Here is a 24,912-nt window from a genome sequence, read left to right as displayed (position 1 = left end):
TAAACACAACAAGAGCAGCAAATGATCACTTATGATCTTTAGTTCTGTTTTGCTGGAACTTACCCAAGGAACATTTAAGGTGGCCCTCAGTCTGCTCTTCAGGGCACAGAAGCTGGGCCACATACCTGGCATTCATCCTTGCCTGTACACACCTGTCCTTTCCAAGTCTTTCTGGTTTTCCATTGTGCCTTAAGGTCCCTTCTAGCCATCTTTCAGGAAAACAACCTTCGTTCCTTCCCTGGAGAGATTGCTGTGGACCGCACAACCAACCATGGCAGCAGGCCTTTTATTTCGCGGGCTTTTATTACCTTTGAAAGTCATTCCCAGTTCCTTAGGGCTTTTTGGTAACAACCTGAGCCCAAGCATGTCTCCTTTAGGCTTGACATTCCAGTCAAAGGCTTGGTCAGAAAAAGGAACCTCTATTAACAACTGGTCTTATTAGTTCTATGCAAAGAAACTTAAGTCATTACTTACTTGTTTAGAATGCCAAACTCTGGAGAGATCAAATAGGGAGAAAAATATACAACATGAAGGAAAATCTTTGTCCTAATATTCACTGAACTGGCATTTCCATTCTTCATATTTTCATTTTCCCCCACTAAAAAAAAATTTTTTGTTTGTTTTTCCAATACAGTTGTCTCACTTTTTTTTCCCCCTCTTGCTTCCCTGTATCCTGCCCCTCCCTTCCCCCACATTCAGTCCCCACTCAGTTGCCCATGTCTGTGGGTCATTTATATATGTTCTTTGATTTGACACTTCCCCTTCTTACCCCCTTTTCTCCCTCCCACCTCCCCCCTTGTTACTGTTAGTCTACTCCTTGTTTACCCTGGCTGGTTTGGCTCAGTGGATTGAGCGTCGGCCTGCGAGCTAAGTGTCGCTGGTTCGATCTTCCAGTCAGGGCACATCAGAGAAGGAAAACTCTGACTCCAAAAAACCTCCGCTGCCTTGCGGCATACCTCTTCAGGGGAAAGGCTAAGGGAGTAAACCCCGACAGAAAATCCGGAGCCGGAGTCCCTAAGGCGGTTTGACGTTGTAGTCAACACCGGCAACTCCTGCGGCGCACCTGAAGCCAAGCTGTATTGACTCCGTCTTTCCCTTGGATCCTTCAGCTGCGAAGAGAGGGGGGGTCTGCTGCATGGGCAACAGCAGACCCTCCATATCACCCTGCCCAGGCTCTGTAGCTTCAGCTTCACTGGAGAGGACACTCCAGTGTCATCGCAAGATGTCGATTCAACACGGGAGGAGACAGATACCGTGTCACTCCCAAGTCGGACTGCACAGCCTTTCTCGGCGGTGCAGATAGACTCTTAAGAAGCTACACCATCGTCTCTCGAGACGGACGGCTGCCGCCGCTGCCGCCGCCGACTCCTTGTTTACATACCTCTGGTTCAATTTTGCTCATTTGTTTGTGTTGTTCATTAGTTTCCTGTAATAGGTGACAGCATAACGTATTTTTCTTTCGTTGCCTGGCTTATTTCGCTAAGCATAATTCTCTCTAGTTCCATCCATGTTGTTGCAAATGGTAGAAGTTCCTTCTTTCTTTCTGCTACATAGAACTCCATTGTGTAAATGTACCACAGTTTTTTGATCCACTCATCTACAGATGGGCATTTAGGTTGTTTCCAGCACTTGGCTATTGTAAATAGTGCTGCTATGAACATTGGAGTGCATAGGTTCTTTTGAATTGGTGTTTCAGGATTTTTCGGATATAATCCCAGTAATGGAATTGCTGGTTCAAAAGGCAGTTCCATTTTTAGTTTTTTGAGGAAATTCCAAACTGTTTTCCATAGTGGCTGCACCAGTATAAACACTTTTCTATTTTTCTATATTATGTTGATAGTTACAAATTTTAATTTCAAATTCTTTTATGTTCTTAAGTTTACCATAATTTATAAATCCTTTGTTAGTCTGTTGTTTACTTTATGTTTGCTGTCATTATAGATAATTTTATAATAAATAGAGTTTTGCTTTATTGAATTGTTTCCTTATGATAAAGTGCCATGAATTAAATTAAAGAGTAAAAATATACAAAAATCTTTATAGTTTTTTCTATATTTTCACATACAGTTTTTCAAATAATGTAATGTGTATGCAATAAGTATTGAACTCTTTTTCATTAGAGATTTTTATTTTAATTTTTTTACAAGTTGTGTGCCTTTTTCACAAAGTAATTCTTGAAGGTGGCTTAAAAATAAAAAAAATAATGCTACGAGGCACAGAACTGAAGTTTCCTGTCCATTTGTCCTCACAACAGTTACCCACTTCCTCATTGGATGCCACTTTCAAGTCTTTCAGCCATTTTCTTTGGTAATTAACTAGTTTCCAAAATAACTTATTTTGAATATCTTCCTAATTTTCAGACATTGTGTATTGACTTCTTATTATGGAAACTGAAGATTAGCTATCTTAAACTCCTCTCACACTCTGATGTTCCTCTTATGTATGTCTCCCTTTCTCATGAAACAAACCTAGTTTTTAACATTTAAATTGAATCTTTATTTAGAGTTTTTAATTAAAATGGCTATGCATATACATTTAATTCAGAGCCAAATTGAACACTATTATTAAATTTATTTTTTTGTTCAAAATTTTTGTTTTTATTTTGTGGACTTCCTTGCCCGTTATGTTGTTTCATTTAGTTTTCTTTTATAATTTCTCGTTATATATTCCACACCCTTTAACACTTCTCAGTCCAATTCTCCATTAAGTCAAAGTTGTCAAATCTTTTCAATTGGTTATAAGAGGAATTTTGAAAAACCCCTCCATACTTAATTCTTTAGTCTTCCACCTTAGTCTGTGTGGTTGTTCTCCAGACTTGATGCATATCTATTATCCTCATACCTCTTGCTCTCCAGGAAATTTTCTTCATCTCTCACCTGTGTTGAATTCAGTATTTCATGGATACCATGGAAAAAGGACATTAGCTCTTTGTTTTGTATGCCCAGCATCTGAAGCTTTTTCGTAATTAATGGAATCCTCACTCTCATGGACATTCCAGAAAACCAAGAGTGGCTTACTAACCAGTAGCTGAAAAGAATAGATACTCACTTTTCCTGGCACTCTTTCATCCAGTACACAAATGTATGAGATAGAATGGCTCAGTCAAATGTGTCCATGGCAAACTTTAACGTGGCTCATGATGCATAAAGGAAGGGACAGGAAATGCTCTCTCCAGTGGTAGTTGAAATAAACGGGTTGTAAGGTAAAGTTCTTGAGGCAGGAAAGGGCAGCTGAAGGACCCCAACCAATGCTTTCAGGTGCCTCTGGTAGTTCACTGCTTTCTCTCATTCCTGTGCCTTTCTCATTGCTTCCTTAGAATTCCAACCCATGGACATGGACAACAGGGTGAGGATTAACTGTCGGAGCAGTAGAGGGGAAGCAGTGAAGAGCAATGGAGGGAAAATTGGGACAACTGTAATAGAACAACAGTAAAAGAATATTAAAGAATAAAAAGAAAAGGATTCTGAGAGAAGTTTTGTAATTATGTAATTGGCTCAAATCAGTGTTTTTCTCACTTTGTTTCCCAACCAGTGGCAGGAGGCACAGGTATCTACACTGGTACTCTTAGGCATGTCCACAGGCAAGATTGCTAGTGTTTTTGTTTGAAAAATAAAAAGGCCTTGGTGACCGGTTTTTAAATTTTCATTTATTTATTTAATTTTGTGTCCCAAATATTCAGTAACAAAGTAGGATCTGGATTATTTTCTGTAGCTGCAGCTGCCCCTTCGGCCTCTGGAGCACTCTAACTTCTGCGGTATTTGGAGTGCAGGTAGGGTTTGGTGTGGTTATGCACAGTTCCCAGACTTTGCTGAAATGCACACCTCTCAGGCATTGGGAGGAGATCAGATTGGTGCCGAAACCCTTGGGGAAATTTGTGGCCAGCTCGTTGAAGGTGTGAATTTTGCCCCCACATCTGGAGCATGTGGTTCCTGGAGTGGGTGCTCATGTGCAGCTCACACACCTTCAATTTGGCCATATCCAGGGCAGGCATATCATTCCTTACTCTCCCTACAACCACAGCTGTTCTCTCTTCCTGGCCAGGAAGCTTCACCTTTTGAATTATCAGGAAAAGAGGCAGAGGTGGCTGATTGGTGTGCCTCATGAACAACCTCTTCAGCACAACTTGATTGAAGGTGAAGTTGGTTGTCCAGAAAATTGTACAGCTTGACCAATAGCCCTCAGTAAATGTCCGGACACCTGAGCTCCTTGCAGGAAAACTTTTGGGTTTTTAATGCTAAGAATGTTGACTCACATGATGGAGACACCCCACAACTCGCTGTTATGATCTCTCAAGAGATGTAAGATGTGACATCTCTTTGGTGACAATGCTATGCTATGGTTTATTTTTTTAGCCCTTCCAATGATTCTATAAATTCTCATTTTTCCAGATTAAACTTTTCATCTAGATAACAATCCAGAGTCCTCGTCACTGTTTGGAACCTGAAACTCTGATATAGAACTTTTTTATTTTTTGAGATCAAAGGAATGTTTATTACATTATTTGTGGGCCTACCTCCTCCATAAATAAATCGGTACAGAGCTAGGAAGTAGGATGATGATAGACACAGGAGGGAAGAGAGCATAGTATTAAAGCTCAGAGATCAGTACGTGACCAGGCTCAGCATCCTTCCCTTTTCAAGTGTACTAACAAGGCTGCTTGGATTTCCACAGGCATGGAATTGGCAGGGCCCCTGCTACAGGATCTTTCAGTATTTAGGAAGTGGGGAGGGGCTGTCGCAGGTTCAGCCTATGACCCAGGTCCATAAGTTCCAGCCTTCTCTGCCACCTCCAGGGCTAACTTCAGGTTCTGGTCAAACAGCTCACACCTGATAGGCATTTCCAGGGAGTAGAATGGATTCTTGAGGGCAAAGTCTGAATAAATCTCATAAATCTTTTGGGGAAGATTGTATCTTCCTTTCTTATTTACTACCTTGTTTTGCTGAAGAACATTCTCCAGCAGTTTCAGGTAATTATATGGAGCAGACATTTTTTGAGAGTATGTATACTGAAATGTATTTTTCTGGTCTCAGAGTTGATAAATAATTTTCACTTAAACTTTTAGGCAGCAAATCATGCCTCAGAATTTTAAAGGCATTTTTTTACATTTGTTCTATTGCTTTCAGCATTGCTATCGAGAACGCAGATAATATTTTTCTACACAGTTCTTTCCACATTAATTTTGTCTCTCTCCCAGAAAATTTTTAGGATTCTCCTTTATCCCTCAGGTGTTAATATTTTGCAGTTACAGACTTTGGTGTGAGGTTTTTTAATGTTTTTGTTTTTTTCACTTATTTCTGTTGGTAGTTTTTGCACTTAAAAAATAACTTTATTGTATTTTTTCCCATTACCATTTAGTCTCCTTATACCCCTTGCCCGCAGCAATCACCACACTATTGTTCATGTCCATGAGTCCTTTTTCCTTTTTGCTCAGTCCCTCCACCCATTAACCTACCCCCTGCCACTAGTCGTCATCTGCTCTCCATCTACAAGTCTGTCTCTGTTTTGTTTGTTAGTTCAGTTTGTTCATTAGATTCCAAATATGAATGAAATCATATAGTAGTTGTCTTTCTCTGACTGGCTTATTTCACTCAGCATAATATTCTCCGGGTCCATCCAAATTGTCAAAAAACATAAATTTTTCTTCTCTTTTGCAGCCAACTAGTATTCCATTGTGTAAATGTCCCATAGTTGTTTTTTCCACTCAACTATTGATGTACACATGGGCTGCTTCCATATATGAGCAACTGTATATAATACTTCAATGAACATAAGGGTGCTTATGTCCCTTCAAAATAGTGTTTTGGATTTCTTCAGATATATTCCCAGAAGTGGGATCACTGGGTCAAAAGGCAGATCCAATTTAAAATTTTTGAGGTATCTTCATACTGTTTTCCACAGTGGCTACAAAAATCTGCATTCCCACTAACAGTTCAAAAGAGTTCCCCTTTCTCCACATTTTTGCCACCACTTGCTGTCTGTTGATTTATTGATGACAGCTGTTCTGACAGTTGTGAGCTATTATCTCATTGTGGTTTTAATTGCATTTCTCTGATGTTTAGTGATGCTGAGAATTTTTTCATATGTCTATTGACCATCTGTGTATCCTCTTTGGAGAAGTGTCTATTCAGGTCCTTTGCCCATTTTTTAGTTGGGTTGTTTTGTTTTGTTTTGTTTTTGGTGTTGAATTTTGTAAGTAATTTATAAATTTTGAATATTAACCTCTTATCAGATGTATTGGCAAATATGTTATTCCATTCTGTGGGTTGTCTTTTTATTTTGTTGATGATTTCCTTTCCTGTGGAAAAACTTTTTAGTTTGATGTAGTCCCATTTGTTTATTTTTCCTTTTGTTTCCCTTGCCTGGGGAGATATATCCAATTAAAAATTGCTATGAGCAATGTTCAAGATTTTGCTGCCTATATTTTCTTCTACCCTGGCTGGTTTGGCTCAGTGGATTGAGCGTCGGCCTGCGAGCTAAGTGTCGCTGGTTCGATCTTCCAGTCAGGGCACATCAGAGAAGGAAAACTCTGACTCCAAAAAACCTCCGCTGCCTTGCGGCATACCTCTTCAGGGGAAAGGCTAAGGGAGTAAACCCCGACAGAAAATCCGGAGCCGGAGTCCCTAAGGCGGTTTGACGTTGTAGTCAACACCGGCAACTCCTGCGGCGCACCTGAAGCCAAGCTGTATTGACTCCGTCTTTCCCTTGGACCCTTCAGCTGTGAAGAGAGGGGGGGTCTGCTGCATGGGCAACAGCAGACCCTCCATATCACCCTGCCCAGGCTCTGTAGCTTCAGCTTCACTGGAGAGGACACTCCAGCATCATCGCAAGATGTCGATTCAACACGGGAGGAGACAGATACCATGTCACTCCCGAGTTGGACTGCACAGCCATTCTCGGTGGTGCAGATAGACTCTTAAGAAGCTACACCATCGTCTCTCGAGACGGACGGCTGCCGACGATGTTTTCTTCTAGGATATTTATGATCTCAGTTCTAAGATTTAAGTCTATGATCCAATTTGAATTTATTCTTTTGTGTGGTGTAAGAAGGTGGTCTAGTTTCATTTTTTGCACACATCTGTTCAGTTTTCCCAATACCTTTTATTGAATAAACTACCTTTAGCTCATTGCATGTGCTTGCTTCCTCTGTTGAATATTAATAGACTCTAAAGGTGTGGCTATATTTCTGGGCTCTCTAATCTGTTCCATTGATCTATGCATCTGTTTTTATGCCAGTACCATGCTGTTTCGATTACTATGGTCTTATAGTGCTGTTTGATATTAGGTACTGAGGTTCCTCCAACTTTGTTCTTCTTTCTCAGGATGACTATTGCTATGCAGTGCCTTTAGTGTTTCCTTATAAATTTTTGAAATATTTGTTCTAGTTTTGTGAAATACATCATTGGAATCTTGATAGGAATTGTGTTGAATATTTGGGTAGTATGGGCATTTTAATGATGCTAATTCTTCCTAACCATGATCACAGTAAATGCTTCCACTGAACTGCATTTTCTTCAATTTCTTTCTTCAATGTCTTATAGTTTTCTGAGTACAGGTCTTTAACATTCTTGGTTAGGTTTACTCCTAGGTCATTGTGAATGAAATTTTTTCTTAATTTCCCTGTCTGTTAGTCATTATTGACATATAAAAATGCAACTGATTTCTGGATATTAATTTTGTTTCCTGGTACTTTGCTGAATTCATATCAGTTCTAGTAGTTTTTCTGGATTTTCTGTGTACAATATTATGTCATCTGCAAATAATGACCATTTATTTCTTCCTTTCCAATTTGAATGCCTTTTATTTCTTCTTCTTGTCTGATTGCTATGACTAGGACATCCAGTACTATGTTGAATAGGAGAGGTGAAAGCAAACATTCCTGCCTTGGTCCCAATCTTAAGGGGAACACTTGTAGTGATTTGTATATATGGACTTTTTTATGGTTAGGTATGTTCCTCTTATTTCCACTTAGCTGAAACTTTCTTTTTTTAATCATAAATCGGTGCTGCATCTATTGATAAGATCATATCTATCAGTTGAATTTGGGACATTTTTCTTGTTATTTTTATTTTTGGATAAAATTTTTCCTTCTATTTTCTCTACTTTCTTTATTTGGAACACCTAATGTAAATGTTGACCTTCTGAATCAACTTTTTTTCTTTTTGTCTTATATTTTTTGTCCTATTTTTCATTGCTTTATTTTTGTTTTATTTTCTTGGAGATAGCCTGTTTGTTACCTGAAATTATCTCTTTTTTGTAGCATTCTAGTTTGGGGGTCATAGTTATAATATCTCTTATTTTTTTAAGAAAAATAGAATATTTTAAAAATGTTTATTTTGCTTCTTAAATTGCCTTTTTTAAAAATTTACTATATATTTTATGTTCATGTTCCATATTAGAGACTTTCCACAACTGCTTGGTGGTCCTCAGCCTTCTGTTTATATTGAGTGAGGCGCTAAAGTTTATTGGAGCTGTTTTCTCAGGTGGAACTGGTTTACTGACAGGTTTTACTCATAGGATAACTCAAGCTATTAATGTGATTATTGTCATTATCAGTGGGATACTTTTTATGATGGTCTTTTTTTCCTTCTATTTTCTGCCTTGGGGATTTAGACCCGGAAATATCAGAAAGAAGAAGAAAGTGGTAGATGCAGTGTTCAATAAATGATTTATCACTTAAATCTCATTATCAGTACCTACTTACCTTTTTCCCTCACCTGTGCCTTATAGCTTTACATGAGCTTCTCTATGGTTCAATTTTTTTTCAGAGAATAAATCCTTTCTCTTTAGCACAGGTAGGGGAGAGGTAATCATTGGTTGCTTGGGGTAAGATAAGAGGATATAGCAGCTTTTTAAAAAGACTTAGCCACTTAATTTGCTTTCTGTCATGCTTTGCATCTTTATTGAAATAGAATATCCCTCCAATTCCTCAGGCTCCTATAGTGTGAAATGGCTAACTTCTTGTTGCTATTTCCCCTTCTGCACACACACACACACACACACACACACACACACACACACACACACACACATCTCTTCCCCATTCATGTCTCCTAAATCAATAACTGCCTATTTGGTTTTCTCCAAAATTTAGTTAACATCTCTGTTCTACGCTGCTGTAGTTGTCTTTGGCTTTGTATGCCTATCCTTTTTTAATTGCTACCGTTTGTGTGTTTTAGATGGAGCAGAAATAAATGCATGTTCAATTCACAATGCTTAATCAGAAAATTCTAAGTACATTTCTTTCATAAGTAAAAATTAGGTGGTAGAGAAACCTTCTATAGGCAGATTGGATACTAAAGCCTATGTGGGAATGGAAATTCTTAATTCTAGAAACTCTTACTGTTTTTTCATATATCTATTCTTTATAGATTGGCATTTATTAGGGTTGGTTTATTCTAGAACTGCATATCTTCCTGCTTTTCCTTCATTATTGTACTCAGTATTAGAAATGTGCTATTGTTACTTTTATTATATACCTTTCCTTTAGCTTTATTTCAATGCATAAGAGCAATATTATAAAAAAAATTGTAACTTTGTCACTCACATTTCAAATTCTAGTTTTGTATGAGGTCTGTCCAGAAGGTATCCAGCTATGTATATGAAAAATAGAGACATTTATTGAAGAAGATACAAGATACAAGAAACATTGTACATATGACAATGACATCTCAGCCCCCTTCAAAGTAGGCACCATGGGACCTCACACATTCCTCTCTATCACCATCAGCTTGCTCCATAATATATTCCTGATTATCATCAATGGTCTGAAATCTCTTACCTTTCAAAGGAGATTTTAATTTTGGGGAAAGCCAGAAGTCACAGGGCATCAAATCTGGGCTGTAGGGGAGCTGAGTCATCTGGGTGATTTGATATTTTGCCAAGACATTGCATGAGATGTTTTGCTTGAGTGGGCATACTGTCATGATGCAGCTGCCAATCACCAGTTTCCCATAGCTGTGGCCTTCTGAATCATCCAAATAGTTTCCTGGGAGGAATGTTCAAGCTTAACACAAAATTTGATGCTGATTTGTTACTCTATTCAATCATTTTGAATGTGATGGCCACACAGTACACATGCTCACTCATTGGTGTCTACCACCCTCACTGACTAGTACAGTGAAGTCATCATTGTTCATGCATGCACATGCAAACTGTTCTCATTATATTAACAGTGACTGTACTTCTTCTGAACAGACCTTGTATTGATGTTTTTGCTCATGAGGTTACTCGTTCATATTACCTATGTTAGGAAATAATTCTTTTCCTTCACTTTCTGAAATTTTATTTTCTTTCTAATGTAATTTTATTTTAATTAATAAGCACATGGCCATGTCCAGTGTTGCTCAGTGGACTGAGCATCAGCATGTGACCTGAAAGGTCACCAGTTCAATTCCCATTCAGGGGGCTCATGCCTGGGTTGTGTGACAGGTCCCTGGTTGGAAGTGTGTGAGAAGCAACTGATCAATGTTTCTTTCACACATTGATGTTTCTCTCTTTCTCCTTCTCTTTCCCTTGCCCTCTCTCTAGAAATAAATTAATGAAATCCTTAAAAAAATAAACATGTGCTAAGTAATACTTACATAACTGTTATTAGGCATATACACATAAGGCATTCTATTACCCTTTTTTCCTTTCTAGCCAACAACAAATTATGTGTTTAGTAAATCTTAAACATTGTAGATAGAGGGAAAATAGGAGTGTAGAAAATTAGAGAGTGAATATTTATCAGGCATAGAATGCACAGAAAGAAAAGAAGAAAAATATCTTGTTAGTCATTGTAGGTCAAACTATCATTTAATGTCAAAAAACTGGATATTTGTTTTCACTTACCTCTATCATAGCATATAACACCTGAACCATTTTATTTTCAAAGTGATCTGTCAGAAGTGAAAGTATATTGAACATTATGTTTGTAATGCCTATGGAACAAAAGTAAAACACTCGCTTACATGTAGAATTACCAAATAGATTACCTGAAATGGAAAATTCCTTTCTATAGAGGTCTGTACTGTTTTATGGTAACATCCTTCTGTCCATGAAGCTCTCTGGAGGGAAAGGAGTTAGCAAAATTGCCTATAAACATCTCTTTAATATATTTTTCATTTAATTTTTTTCAATGACTTGTTTTGTTGTGAAAAACACTAAGTAAAATGTCTGTCTATTCTACAATAGCTTTAAAGCTAAAAGAGAACAAGTTATACAAGGAAGAAGAAAACACAAATACATGATTTTCCCCTTAGGCAGATATGCAAGATATGCTTTAAAATAAATAAAAGATTACTAAATGCTTTCTTTTTTTTTCTCTGTTCCTAGTCCAGTATAACCATGGACACGGTTATCTCATTAGAAAATATCTGCTTGTTCTTGATTGAGATGACAGGCAAACCATAAAGCATGTCATTTTTGTTTGCAGATTGGAAACTTGTTCTGTGGCTTCATCTCCTACTGCTTTTTGTGTTTGGACCAATAAATCTATTTTTCTTCAGAGATTTTTGTTTGTCTGGATCAAAAATCAAAACCTCAGATTCTTAAAGACAGTAGTTCCATAAATCAATTAGGCTTGAGAAATGGATATCTTAACTTTCTTTTTCTTTCCATATAATGCCCTAGATCATTTACTCTAATCCTAGCAGCACCTTGCCCCTGGTCACTGGATCATTTGCTTCATACTGATTAAACTTAGCATCATATTTTTCTTCTATACATGTAAAATTGACCAGAATAAACACTTAAAAATGTTCACAATTTTTAAGGTTTAATATCCTATTTTAAGAAGAAAAATAAAGCACCCCAGTTTCACTTGTCAAATACTTTCTATCTTTACTCTTTATCCTCACTAAATTATATGACTCTCTTCCTCTCTTCCAGGCTATCTACTCCAGAATGAACAGGGATTCTCTTTTAGCTTACTGTTACAGTACAGACTTGTGTCTAACACTTTCTTTCACATAGGAGGCATTCAATAATTAATTTGTTATAAAACACACTGATCTTGCTTTTCTGTAATGGACACATAGTATTTGCTTTTTACTTTCCATATTAAGTAATATTGATTTAATATTTTAATTGCTGGAATTGAAGATAAAAATATGATTGCTGAATTGCCTTTTCAACAAGAGTAGTATATATTCAGTGAATAACAATAGCAGTAATGACTTATTTCACTGATTTTAAAAATACTTAGTCTCCCTTCACACACATTTTAATATCTCTGATATTGGAAAGCATCTACAATGATGGCATGCCATGATTTATTTAATTGGAAACTCTTTTTTTTCTTCTTTCCTTCTCTTCTCTCCTAATTTGAGTTCCTGTATCTACTTTCCTCTTAAATTCATAAAGATCTGGATCATTTGTCTGTATGTTCTAAGTGTTCTCAAGAAATTTATGATAACTTTTCAAGATTCCTGGATAACTTTGTGAAGATCACTGAAACAAAATGTATATTTAAAAGTCTCTTCTTCCTTCCTTCTTCCTTTCTTTTTTCTTCTCTTCCTTCTTTCCTTTTTGCTTGTTGGATCATGACATAGTGATGATATATCTTAGAATCAATGCTTACTTTTATGAAAGAGCATAGCTACAATTAGTTCAATTCTTACTGAATATTAATGTGTATGAGGTCTTTTTTTTTATTTTACAGATGAGAAATCTTAAACTCCAAATTTAAGCAACTTAGCTATATATCTATTAAGTGATGTCATTAAATTAATATTGTTCTAGTTCAATGATTGTGCTCATTATATAAACTATGTATACATCTATTTACCATATATGAAGTATACCTGGACAGAGCTCTGAAGTTGTAGAAATAGGATAATATATCCTATAATGGGAAAATATTTAGAGTGCATCTATTCTCGTCATCGGCAGCCGTCCGTCTTGAGAGACGATGGCGTAGCTTCCTGAGAGTCTATCTGCACCGCCGAGAATGGCTGTGCAGTCCGACTCAGGAGTGACAATCCCTGCCGCACTTGTTACAGGTGAAGGCAGATGGCTGTTGTTGCTGCTGTTGACGCTGCTTCCGCCTCGATCTTTTCTGGACCGGCTCCTCATTGCGCGCAGCCTCTGCGCGTGACGTACCTTGTCTGACCGTGAGCCTCCAGGCTAGGCGGTCGTCTGCTTGAACTTCCCATGTGTTGAGATTGATGGAACATTGTGTCATATCCTTTTTGCAGATGTCTTTGAACCGTAGTTTTGGGCGCCCTGTCATCCTCTGGCCTTCTGCTAGCTCGCCGTAGAGGAGGTCTTTGGGAATACAGCCTGCATCCATTCTTTTGACATGGCCGAGCCACCTGAGGTGTCTCTCACTAAGAACTGCATGCAAACTGCTCATGTTGGCTCACTTCAGCACCTCGGTGTTGGGAACCTTATCCTGCCAGGTGACATGCAGGACGCGTCGCAGGCACCTCATGTGGAAGCTGTTGAGTTTCCTTTCGTGCCTTGCATAGGTGGTCCACGTCTCGCTGCCATAGAGGAGAGTGCTGAGTACGCAGGCTTGGTAGATGCGCAGTCTGGTTTTCTCAGTGAGGCTGGAATTGTTCCACACTCGCCGGTTCAGTTTGGCCATAACTGTGGCTGCCCTGGCGATTCTCCGGTTGACCTCCAAGTCAACTGACAGAGAGCTCGAGATGGTGGACCCGAGGTAAGTGAAGTCGTTGACAACCTCCAGGGTGTATCCGTCGATGGTGATGCATGGGGGAGTCCCCGTGCCTTGAGCCATAGCGTTCGTCTTCGTCAGGCTGATGGCTAGTCCGAACTCCTTGCATGCATGGGAAAGGCAAGTGACTAGCTGCTGGAGTCCCTCTTCGGAGTGTGATGTCAAGGCTGCGTCGTCGGCGAAGAGCATCTCACGGATGAGCACCTCTTTGACTTTGGTCTTGGCTTGTAGACGGGCCAGGTTGTAGAGCTTGCCATCGGATCTGGTGTGAATGAAGACACCCTCGCTGCAGTCCTTAAAGGCGTATTGGAGGAGCATGGAGAAGAAGATTCCGAACAGCGTAGGTGCGAGGACGCAGCCCTGCTTTACTCCGCTGTTGACTGGGAAGGCCTCAGAGGTTGCGCCGTTATAGGACACCGTGCTGTGCATGTTGTCGTGAAAGGACATGACCACAGCAAGCAGATGTGGTGGACAGCCAATCTTCCGTAGCAAGCTGAAGAGTCCGCTTCGACTGACCAGATCAAACGCCTTCGTGAGGTCGATAAAGGCGAGGTAGAGTGGTTTATGCTGCTCGTGACACTTCTCCTGCAGCTGGCGTAGGGAGAAGATCATGTCCACTGTTGATCGGCCAGCTCTGAAGCCACACTGGGACTCTGGGTAGACGCGGGAAGCAAGGGTCTGCAGGCGGGCAAGAGCGACCTGGGCGAATACTTTGCCGATGACGCTGAGGAGAGAGATGCCCCGGTAGTTGTTGCAGTTGCTGTGGTCTCCTTTGTTCTTGTACATGGTGATAATGTTGGCGTCTCTCATATCCTGGGGGATGTAACCCTCCTTCCAGCAGAGACAGAGTAGATGGTGGAGCGGCTGTAGCAGGACTGGTTTTCCACTCTTTAGGATTTCTGGAGGGATTCCGTCGCTTCCTGGTGCTTTCCCGCAAGCGAGGCGGTCGATGGCTTTGCCGAGCTCTGCCGCAGTAGGTGGGGTGTCTAGCTCCTCCATGACTGGTAGGTCTGGGATGGCGTTAAGAGCAGTGTCTGTTACGGTGTTCCTCGTCGCGTACAGCTCGAGGTAGTGCTCGGTCCACCGCCGCATTTGCTGTTCCTGGTCAGTGATGACCTCACCTGTCTTGGACTTAAGGGGGGCGATCTTGGAGGGGATTGGGCCTGTTGCCTTCTTGATACCCTCATACATTCCTCGTGCGTTGCCTATATCAGCGGCTTCCTGGATGCTTCTGCACAGGTTTAGCCAATAGGTGTTGGCACAGTGGCGGGCGGTCTTCTGGACTTTGTTCCTGGCAGCCCGTAGAACTTGAAGTGTACTGGGAGTGGGCGTGGCCTTGTAAGCCAGTAGGGCCTTCCTCTTAGCCTCGATCATGGGTTCCATTTCTTCCCAGTGAGCCTCGTACCAGTCAGCATTCTTCCGCTCTTTCTTCCCGTAAGCAATAATGGCGGAGTTGTATATGGCGTCGCGGAGACGTGGCCAATTGGATTCGATAATGTCGTCTGCCGCCATTCCCTCGCCGAGTGCATCTTCCATCCTGTTGATGAATTGCTGGGTCTTAACTGGGTTGCTGGCACAACTGGTGTTGATGCGTGGGCGACCCTTCATCTTGGAGTGGTGCAACCTCTTTGGCATTATGCGCCCCTTGCTTACCATGAGGGCATGGTCCGTGTCGCAGTCTGCACTGTGGTAGCTGCGGGTGAGGAGGGTGCTGCCAATATCCATTCTTCTGGTGATGACGAGGTCAAGCTGGTGCCAGTGGCGGGAGCGGGGGTGCCTCCATGACACCTGGTGGATCTCTTTGCACTTGAAGAATGTGTTTGTCACGCACAGGCCGTGGTGACACAAAAGCTCAAGCAGTCGCTGACCATTCTCATTGATCTTTCCTCTCCCAAAGTTTCCGAGGCAGGTGGGCCAGGTCATGTGGTCGGCTCCTACTCTTGCGTTGAAGTCTCCAAGGAGATAAAGAGCGTTACTTCTGGGGCTCTTGGATAACGCTTCGTCCAGTGCATGGTAGAACTGTTCTTTCTCTTCGGTGGTGGCGCAGAGGGTTGGGGCATACGCGCTAAGAATGCTGACTGGGCCGAAAGTTGTTGACAATCGGAGGGTAAGTAATCTCTCTGTGCCTCCTGTGGGTGGCTCTATGGAGTTAACAAGCGTGTTCTTCACAGCGAACCCAACACCGTGCTGTCTTGGTTGGTCCGGAGACTTCCCTTGCCAGTAGAAGGTGTAGTTGGTTTCTCTGATAGTTCCGTTGTCGGCCAACCGGGTCTCCTGTAGAGCCGCAATGTCGATGTTTAGTTGTGCCAGTTCCCTGTCGATGACGGTGGTTTTCCTGGCACCATTGATCCACGGAAGGTCTGCAGTAAGTCTGGGACACATGGTCCTGATGTTCCAGCTAGCGAGGCGAAGAGCTGGAGGCTTCTTTCTTGTTGTTTGCTTGGAATTGCCTGGTGCGAGTGTTTTGTGGCCCACTTTTCAAGAGACGACTCTCTGATCCCCACGCACCCAGTGGGGTAGGCGAGCCATGGCGAGACGGCACCTAATTGGCTGGGGGCTGCCTAGCTTGAGGCGGGCGGTAGCTGTCCAGTGAGGTGCGATGACCTCTCCCACCGTCAGAGGAGACCCCTGGCGCTCGTTTCCTTCGCCAATTGGATGAGCTTATAACTGGTAACTGTCTCCTCCCGTGTTAAGTCGACATCTTGCGATGATGCTGGAGTGTCCTCTCCAGTGAAGCTACAAAGCCTGGGCAGGGTGATATGGAGGGCCAGCTGTTGCCCATGCAGCAGACCCCCCCTCTCTTCGCAGCTGAAGGATCCAAGGGGAAAGACAGAGTCAATACAGCTTGGCTTCAGGTGAGCCGCAGGAGTTGCCGGTGTTGACTACAACGTCAAACCGCCTTAGGGACTCCAGCTCCGGATTTTCTGTCGGGGTTTACTCCCTTAGCCTTTCCCCTGAGGAGGTATGCCGCAAGGCAGCGGAGGTTTGGAGTCAGAGTTTCCCTTCTCCTTAGCCTTTCCCCTGAAGACGTATGCTGCAAGGCAGCGGAGGTTTTTTGGAATCAGAGTTTTCCTTCTCTGATGTGCCCTGACTGGAAGATCGAACCAGCGACACTTAGCTCGCAGGCCGATGCTCAATCCACTGAGCCAAACCAGCCAGGGACGCATCTATTCTAATTCCCATATATTGTAGATAAGAAAATAACTCCAGATAGGTTAAGTGTTTCGCTCTAGACAATTAATCTAGAAATTTTCAGACACAGAACTAACAAAAATTGTGTATACTTGTTATAACAAATTCAAATACTACAGAAATGTGTAAAGGGCCACAAAATCTCGCTCCACCCCATCCTGAACAGAGCCCACCTTGCAGAGATATAGCATACTCATATATACTCCGGTTTTCAAATAGGACTCCCAAATGAAGTGAATGATGTAAGCATCTGTAACACTCATTCTTAAAATTATTTTGAAAGTCAAAAGGAAAATATTTCTTTACATATAGCTTTAAAAATCTATCCTGCTATTATTATTAAGAGAAGAATTGATATAGATAACACATATACTTTCAAAACATCTACTATATACGAGGCACACATCATGCCTTAACTAATTTTATTCTCATCACACAGTTTTGAGGTAAGCACTAGCTTCCTTTGCTCCCATTTTATGAATGAGATAACAGGAGTTTACAGAGATCAAACAACTTACTAAAGATGTAAGGTTGGGAGAATTGAGGACTCAGAGTCTGGTGGTGATGATTTGAGCTACTCAAACCCTGGCTAAATGAGATTCTGGCTGATGGTAGAGGTAATAACTAATGGGTAGTTGAAGAAGGAAGCCAGATATTCATTAAAGTCCTGGGACCACTCACATATATGAGGGCTGTAGAAGCTTTGAATAATTTTATTTGAGTACTATAATATGTGTGTGTTTATTTGAATGCTACTATTTTCTTTATCTCTTGATAAAGAAAGAAAAAGAGGAAGTTAAATTTACAACTGGTAAATTTATAATTTAGTCTTTAGGTAACAAAATATTCAGTGGGACTCTTCCTGAATTTGTGGAGCATTTCGTATAACCAGTAATGGGTACAGTGACTTCTCCAACTGTTTTTCTAATTCTGGAGAAGAATACAATCTCCTTTTTTTAGAAGGATAAGTATATATTATTATGCACTGATATAAAGTTGTTTTGTTGTTTTATGGGAGTTAAAGTATATGCAGCAGAGAGCATGTGGGAGTTGAGAGTTAAAGCAGTGGAGTGTGCTCCTTGTCTAGTTATTGCCTATCAGCTCCATATCCACCCATTTGCCTGGTCCTTAAAAGTGGATCTGGGACCTTTGCCAACTGGTGCAATATTAGGCATTGCCAGTACAGAGATGGAGAGATAGTGCAAGAGGGAAGGGCTTTGTTTTCTGGTTTTGGACTGCTGGAGCTGTGGGTTCCCATTGCATGGGCAGCTTCTTCATTGCCTGGCCTCTGCAGCTTCTTCAGGGTGCAGCTACTTCATTTAATCCCAGCTCTCCAATGCCTGACAGCCAACAGTTTCTACTTGGGTGGTTTAACAGTGAGGGGAACTTTTCTGTGAACAGCTTTCACAGGCATGTTAGAACACATATTTCCAGCAAGTTCTACCAGCTTGGCACCCCAGCAAATTTTCTGCCACGTAACAGGTCAGGGCTGTGTACTGCCTTACAAGCTCTGTATCTCAGCCCTGGGTATGGGGAACATAATCTCTGTGGAGTTCTCTCTCAGTTTTAAGGGTAGTAACTGCTCATTATACCTATGGTTCCTATATTTTTAAAGTTACCTTTTCTTTTTACTAGCCAATATCTTTGTATTCCAATATTTCATTATAGTTCATTATTCATTATATTAAATTTTCATTTTTCAAATTACTCTGGTTTTCTTTCTGGTTTAAACTCAAGACTGACCTCAATTTCCATGCTTTTAGACCACTGCCCTGTCCTTTTGCTGCTCATTACCACTCATAGAGATAGTTTAAAGCTGAAAACAATGTGGTTTCTTAAAATAAATGATACTTAGGGTAGTAGAATCATATGATTTTAGGGTGGGAAAGGACATTATAAATCATTCAGTCCAGTACTTCTTTATTCAGATATGGAAACTGAGGTCAAAATAATTTCAGGAATGCTGAGATCCATTTTTCCATATTTCTATTACCATTGCCCATGAGAGAGTTGATATTTAGTAAATGTAAATTGAATTGAAATGAGGAACTTCACTTAGAAAATCTTTAATGAGCACTGTGTTTGTAGCTGTTGATTGAATAGTGATTTAGATAGACACAGTTCTTCCCCATAAGCATTGTCCAGGCAAGTAGCAAATATGCAATCAGCAACCTTGGTTAAATCCAAGCCATTGTTATTTTGGTTATCATTGCCCACCCGAATCATGGGTTGAAATCTGAAGCTGGTTTTCTCTCTGCAGTTTTTACACTTATATCTAAAGCTTCTTAGGGAAAAGAATCATGTGGACATGCTTAAAATTAAATTAATTTAATTCTGTTTATAGCCACTAGAACCTGCTATCTTCCAGAATAAGTTCTGTATAGTTACCATTAAAAGCTCAATTCTAAGTGAAGTAAACCACTTAGAGAAAAGCAAATATCATATGATTTCACTCATACATGGAATATAATGAACAAAATAAACTTTAAACCAATAAACGAAATAGAAACAGACTCAGGGTGCCGAATGACAGATGTCAGAAGGGAGGAGGGTTGTAGGGCTGAGCAAAAAAGGTGAAGAAATTAAGCAAAAGAAAAAATTTACAGACAACAGCATAGTGATTACAGAGGGAAAGGGGTTTGGGAAGGAGGTAGAAGAGGGTATGGTGATGGAAGGAGACTTGACTTGGGGTGGTGATTTATTATAGAATTGTACACTTGAAACCTATATAATTTTATTAACCAGAGTCACCCTAATAAATTCAATAAAAAACTTGATTTCCAAAACACACATTTATGCTTTTACTTTTTCACTTATGGGAATAATATCTTTCACAAGAATTCTGAACTCTTTTTAGATTTTAATTTGGCAGACACCTTTTATTACACTCCCTAGAATGATGGGTGAAAGGAAGTAAGTTCATAACCTAAATCATAAAATACTTTAAATGTGTATCTTATAGGATGTTTATAATAAACCTTGGCTGAATTTGCTTATGAATCCTGATAACCTTTAGAAATTTAATAAATCTCTATTTTTAGCACATTTTCGTGGATACATTTCTCTGATAATGTAGTTTGTGATAATCTAGACCATGTATTTTGTTAATGTTAATTCATCACTGTTCCCTTTGGGAAAGAAGTGAGGATGTATTTTAATTCTTCAAGAATATTTTAGAAAAAACTGCTGTTGAATTTTAATCAAACATACATATTTTTAAATTTTGGGTATAGAGCTAGAAGTATAATTTTGTTATCTTCACAAGTGATTTTGCCATTCTATATTTCATATAAGTATCTTACCTCTAATTGTTGTGAGGAGTGTGTGTGTACCAGAATATTTTACAAAACTTGGAATAAATCCTACTCTAAAAAATTAGAGATTTTTGTAATTGATATATTAGATACTTATTTGTCTGGAAAGAAGCTTTATTTTTTCTCATGTAACACTCATTAGCAGATAGGCAAACTAAAGAAGATCAGTAACTAAGTGGCTCTTTAATTTCATTTCATAATTTAAAAATAAATTGAAAATCTAAGAAAAAGGAAAGCTACTGAGCTCTAAGAACAAAGAAAGAGAGCAAACAATACTTCTGTTCAGAAGTCATTTTAACATTGTCTTATTTCAACTAATATCTTCTTAAGTAATCACAACTTCCCTGTGTGCCTAGTATCATCATCTTTTTATTTATATTAATGCTTAAACTGGTGACATGCACTTAATATCTAGGACATATTGAATATCTTTGAAAGTATCACCTCTCCTGCTTTCATTTCTTTTTCTGCTTACATTTCTGTGTGTATATCCTAATGATTTCTTAGTTTTGAAACTCATCTCTGACACATAGTTGCCTGTTCAGAACCTCTGCTGACCTCTAAAAGGTCATGTCAGATTCACATTCTACGTGCATATAGGAGAGTAAGGATTTGGTCCTTTGAGTTCATTGGTTCCTCCAGAGATCACTTCTTCTATCATAGTACTTTAAAAATGCTTACTGTTTTTAAAAGTAATAATTTAAAAAATACTATGGGTAAAGTGTTAAAAAATCTATTGCAATCTATAAACAAAGAAAATCATATGTAGCATCTTTATGTATTTTCTTCTATTTTTTCTATACATTTTAGAGAAGTAATTAGGACTATATAAAAATTAGCAGCATGCAGTCTTTATTTTATATTGTATTTTGGGAATTTTCCCATCAGTAATCTTCTAAGATGTATATTTTTTATAGTTACATAACATTTTATCATAGAGAATAGCATCTTTTTGTTACTATTGTAAATGGATTTCCAAGTAATTGCACAGTTTTTGAAGGAAATGGGCTGTTCTATGATGAATCGTGGGAATGTTTGGGCATGTTACATATTTTCTGGAGAAGGCAGTAGACAGAGTCCTGCCTGTTACATTTTTTTTTACCAGGGAGCACATGCTCCTTTCGTACGATTAGCCCAGAGACTTCACAAGGGGAGAGAGACAAGCCTGACTCACAAGATTGCTTTATTCAATGAAGAATACAAAAAATGGTTGAAACTTGTCTTCCTAGCATCATGATTGCTAAAAAGAACAATGAAAATCTAAGGTGATTATCTAAATAATTTATAGAATATCCATCATTCACCTATAAAAGTAAATCAATATTATATTTTTATCTTAATGCACTTAGAATGATGTAATCTTCATTTAAATATATATATTTTTCAATTAAGTCACCCCTCCCAATTTTTACAGTGGGTGATAGCCAGCGAAATGCCTTCAGGTTATGAATGTGTTTGCCTTACGGTAAATGGCCATTCATGATAAAAATTAAGTGTAACTTCCTTCAAAAATGTTTAACTTTCCATAAGAGCTAAACTCTTTCTTATAGCAAAAATGTTCACAATACCAAATCTGATACTAAATAGAGAGGAATTTTTCTAAGATGGAGAGTTTTATTTTTTTCCTAATCATAATGGTAGGCTAAATTTTCTAACCATGTTTATTGCATCCTATACCATAATGATCTGCCCTGGCTGGTTTAGCTCAGTGGATTGAGCGTCGGTCTGCGAGCTAAGTGTCGCTGGTTCGATCTTCCAGTCAGGGTACATCAGAGAAGGAAAACTCTGACTCCAAAAAACCTCCGCTGCCTTGCGGCATACCTCTTCAGGGGAAAGGCTAAGGGAGTAAACCCCGACAGAAAATCCGGAGCCGGAGTCCCTAAGGCGGTTTGACGTTGTAGTCAACACCGGCAACTCCTGCGGCGCACCTGAAGCCAAGCTGTATTGACTCCGTCTTTCCCTTGGATCCTTCAGCTGCGAAGAGAGGGGGGGTCTGCTGCATGGGCAACAGCAGACCCTCCATATCACCCTGCCCAGGCTCTGTAGCTTCAGCGTCATCGCAAGATGTCGATTCAACACGGGAGGAGACAGATACACTACCATGTCACTCCCGAGTCGGACTGCACAGCCATTCTCGGCGGTGCAGATAGACTCTTAAGAAGCTACACCATCGTCTCTCGAGACGGACGGCTGCCGCCGCCGCCGCCGACGACCATAATGATGTTGGCCAACAGGCATTACATGCTACAAATCCAGGGAGTTTGGTAAGTATTTTGAAGTTATCTATTTTGCATATTTTAATATCATGTAATAAAATGTCTCTGACTAATATTTAGATTTGAAAGCCTTTTTATATGAGAAACATTAGTGATAATTTATGGCCTAAGAGTTCACAAATAGATAAGCTATTTTAAAAGTAAATATTGAACATCATGTTCATTTATGTGTTTAAATGCTAGAATAATTTAATAGTTTTCAAAAAACGTATTTGAAATATGTTGTTTTGAGACAATCCTATATATTTGTGAGATTGTGATATTTGAATCTTGCCGAGCATCTTTTACTGAAGTTTACTTAGTTATCTGTATTTAGCAATTGGAGGGTTTTTTGTCTTTCTTTTCGTTTCTGGGGTTGCAATCAGAACTTAACTGTAATTTTGGTTTAAATATTTTTGCATAATCATTTTGAAGTTTATGTAATGGAGGAAAACAAATAATACATGTGTGTGGGAGAGAGAAAGTCAAAGAGAAAGGAATAGTAAGACAACATTTTTAAAGAGTTTGATAGTTTACTAAGAAAAGAATGTTTCCCATAAATGTTTGCAAACAATAATAACTCATGCAGTTTAAAAATATTATTGTACAGTTATTCTCTATCATTCTTACAGTGTGCAATAACTTTAACAAAATGTACACATTTTTTGTTTGCTTTTTGTTATAGGATTCACTTTGGGACCAATCATTTCACTGCAGAAATGAATCTCTGTTTCTAAGGTATGTGGTCAGAGTAATACATCTTTTAAATTTACTTTTCATCTGAGACTAATTACAATCTTCTGTTAAAAGACAAAAAGTAAAAAGAAGCAAAATAAATACATTTTTCTAGTTAGACTGCTATGTGAAATATAAACATTAGAGCTTGAATGATGCTACAGCTCATCTAGTTCCATGCTCTTCCTGTTACAGATGAGGATAGTTATCTCAAGAGAGGTAGCCTGACTTTCATAAAAGCCCCTTTGAGGCATGGTTGGGAGTGAGAAGTGAGGCTTTACGGCCTTGGGCAGTTGCTTGGCTAATACTCTGTGAAGATGAATTTGTTCTCATTATTTTGTTTATTTTAAGCCCTTATTGTATTTGTAGGTCTCATATAAGTGAGTACTTTATCACAATAATTTCATTTATTATGTATTTCTAATAATATACATGACCAACATTTGTAAATATTTTTATTTTCTGTGTTAGATAAAATTTTCTTTAAAATAATCATTTAAAAAATTTTAAATGACTTTGGGTAAGTCCCTTAAGCTATTAGCATTTTTATTTCTTTATTGCAAAAATATAATAATAATATTCCTCTGGCTGTTAACCTTTAACCAATATATTGTGCACACATTGATTCTTCTTTTATTGAAATATTAAGTTCCTTGATGTGTTTGTGTTTATGACTGGGCTGAATACTTTTAAAAATTAAATAATTATTTTTTTTTAACAAGGTTACTTTATTTTTTAATATTATTTATCTGTTTTTAGAGAGAGGAGAAAGGAGAAAGAGAGGAAGAGAAACATTAATGTGTGGTTGCCTCTCACACGTCCCCAACTGGGGATCTGGTGTGCAACCTAGCCATGTGCCCTGACTGGGAATCGAACCAGCGACACTTGGTTCACAGGCCGACGCTCAATCCACTGAACCACAGCAGCCAGGGCTTGAATATTTTTTAATCCTCCCAGCAGAGCTGTAGAAGAAGACTGAAAAGTAGATAAAAATTAATTCTCAGATGGAAATTGGTAATTGCTGTGAACTTTTCCTAAAAATCATTTCATCAAATGCAGCTGGTGAGCAAATGGCAGACATTACTTTAGGATGGAATTCTGTGATCATCTGAAGGCAGTGTGGTTCCATGAACTGAATTACCTATTACCTGGAAAACTTGTCAGAAAGCAAATTCGTGGGTCCTATTCTAGGAGTGCTCATTCAGAAACTCAAATTGAGGTCAAGCTCTCTGTGTTTTAAAAAGCTTCACATATAATTTTGATGTATGCTAAGATTTCAGAACCATTGGTTTAAACTAAAACAAAAATAATTAAGATAGACTCATATAAATCAAATCATTACTGCCTTAGAAACAGAATTTATGCTGTGTCAGGGAAACAAGAGGTCTGTGCTAAGTCCATGTGGATTGCTTATTCTCACTTCATTAGTGTATCACTAAAAATGTTAAAGAAAGTCAGGAAAATCTTGACGTTTTGATAGCCCAATATTAAGGTACTGAATTAAGCAGAAGAAGGTCATTAGGAAAAATATGGTTGCTGCCGAGATGTTGGTGTCAGAAATCTCATAATTTGTTCTGTGTACAAATGAAAGCTAAGAAAGATTTAGCAGATGTTAAAAGATTATGATCATTTTAGAGTGCTACTCATGTTCAGCATTCGTTTTTATGAATAAAAGTTTGATTTGGTATTAAAATAATGACAGTTGTGAGGTTTAATTTAGTTCTTTGTGATTAAGGTAATCAAAGAAGCTTGAGGAATT

The 24,912-nt window shown here is 39.1% G+C and overlaps 1 pseudogene; it reads left to right on the top strand.

Annotated features, from left to right (window-relative positions):
* Window positions 1-3,813: 3,813 nt before the first annotated feature.
* Window positions 3,814-24,912, top strand: part of LOC150021450 (heterochromatin protein 1-binding protein 3 pseudogene) — a 58,448-nt pseudogene continuing 37,349 nt past the window's right edge.

Source organism: Furipterus horrens, unplaced genomic scaffold (genome assembly GCF_987537825.1).
Source record: "Furipterus horrens unplaced genomic scaffold, mFurHor1.1.pri manual_scaffold_1, whole genome shotgun sequence".
Taxonomy (NCBI): Eukaryota; Metazoa; Chordata; class Mammalia; order Chiroptera; family Furipteridae; genus Furipterus; species Furipterus horrens.
The sequence above is the reverse complement of the archived record's forward strand: the minus strand, read 5'-3'. Positions and strand labels throughout refer to the sequence as shown.